The sequence below is a fragment of the Pteropus medius genome, unplaced genomic scaffold (assembly GCF_902729225.1).
Source record: "Pteropus medius unplaced genomic scaffold, Ma_sr-lr_union100, whole genome shotgun sequence".
In the NCBI taxonomy this organism is placed as follows: domain Eukaryota; kingdom Metazoa; phylum Chordata; class Mammalia; order Chiroptera; family Pteropodidae; genus Pteropus; species Pteropus medius.
This window is the reverse complement of record NW_024349800.1, coordinates 20,060,080-20,062,120: the sequence shown is the minus strand read 5'-3', so window position 1 is coordinate 20,062,120 and position 2,041 is coordinate 20,060,080. Positions and strand designations below refer to the sequence as shown.

At 30.7% G+C, this 2,041-nt stretch overlaps 1 pseudogene; it reads left to right on the top strand.

Annotated features, from left to right (window-relative positions):
• The first annotated feature begins 1,432 nt into the window (after positions 1 to 1,432).
• Positions 1,433 to 1,551, top strand: LOC120622429 (uncharacterized; annotated as a pseudogene).
• Positions 1,552 to 2,041: the final 490 nt, after the last annotated feature.

Below are 2,041 nucleotides of genomic sequence, written 5' to 3'. Positions count from 1 at the left end.
TAAATTTCTCTCATACAATGAGAAATATGTAATTATTCTTTATTTATGATTTGGCAATTATGGATATATCAAAATTCTTGTTGAAATTTTTTAGATATACTCTAATATGTCGCTGTGGTTTAAAATTGTTGCATGGAGAACTGAAGAGAATACCTGTGTACTTTAAACATGAGACTACTCTGTTCTTCAAATTATAATTTAATATAGCCTAAAACATCGGTAGATTTTACTTTTTTGCTGTGGTGAATCATCCAAGTTCTTAGTAAGTTAAAAGAATATGGAGAAAAATTGATATCTCTCTGTGTCATATAATCTTTCATTTAAAATCATACAAATGATAAAATTACTATATCAAAAATATTCAGATATCTCTCTAAACTTTAGCATGAATTCTTTGCCTCACTTCTCAAATATATTTAATGGACATCTAACCTACAGATTTCTCACAACTTGCAAACAAGTGTTCAGACCATGGCACACATAGCCTGTCAATCGAGTGGCAAGCAAGAAGAGAATCATTCAGTCCTTCTCCCACAAGAAGCCAAAAAATGGAAGTCTCTAGCACCTCCTGAGCGTAATTTATGTTATCAGAGAACATACTGAACATAATCCTTGTAAAGGAGATGTTAGATATGTTGAGTCTTGAAAAGCGGACAAAAGAAAAAGATGGATTTTCTCTGATTATCTTTCTTTATAACAAAAGTGAGAATGCTCCACTGCCTTTACAAAACTACTAAACTACTAAACTAGACCACAGAAAGTTTCAAAAGAAAATTGGCCTATCAAATCCACGTCAGCCTACTTTAATACTAATATTGTTATTGTTGTTGTTATAATTAAATTTTTATAGTTTATCACATGAAACTTTTTCAACCTCCACATTAAGTTTATAATTTCATGATGAAATACATTGGGACAGAATGACCACCTTAGGTCTTATGCATTACAAGTATAGAATCCAGATTCTTTTCCGACACCAGCAGGAATCACTGAACGCAGGCTGGAGCACATGGGATAATGGGCCAGTAAATGCAGGTATCTCATGTTCACTTGCTATCCTGTGGAAAAGTATGCTTTTTCCAGCATTCAGGTGACTCATGCTGGATTGTGACTTCAATGGAAGAAATATATACACTCTCTGCACATATTCCAGATGATTGTTCATATGAATAAAAGACATTATTAGAGAAATTATAATTTTCAGCACTTAATATAAACATGATAGTTGAACTGATAAGTTTTAAATGACTATTAATACCTAGACAAGGAAATGCAGGTGTTTTTAATTTGTAAATACTCTTATTTTTCCAACTCCAAAATGACTTTTCTTAATTCAAATTAATTGAAGGTAAGAACATAAACTTTTATTTCATTATCTGTCAAATAGTCATTGCTACTTGGTATTTCATTACCTATAAAAAGAGAAATTTCTGTCTATGGCCATGCTACCCTGAACAAGCCCAATCCCGTCTGATCTTGGAAGCTAATCAGGCTCGGACCTGGTTAGTACTTGGATGGGAGACCACCTAGGAACACCAGATGCTGTAGGCATAAAAAATAGAAAAATAAGGGATTGTAAGCTAACAAGGTCCTTGCAATCTGTGAGGTCAACCAAGGATTGCCTCACCTAAAAAAAAAAAAGGAGAAATTTCTATTAGTTTTTTAAAAAACCAATTACTTAACACATATCCAAATAATTATAAATTATAATAAAATAATGTATAATGACAATTTAGTTTGCTCTTTAAAGTTAAATATTTAGCTAAACTTATTTTCCATAAAATGTAAAAATATTCCTGATTTATTTCATCAATTTAATGCATAATTTGAAACTTCACACACTGAAAATTAGTTTTAAAAAGTCCATTTAAAAAGTTATGAAAAATACTTCAGTAGAAATTTCAAATTCAAATAACAACTATCATTTCATTAAAATACATCCTATATTGACAATAAACTGAGAATTTCATAGTACAAGGAAAGCATGAGTATTAATTCAGTTGACTTTTGCTAAGTAGTTGACAATTTATATAATCATTCT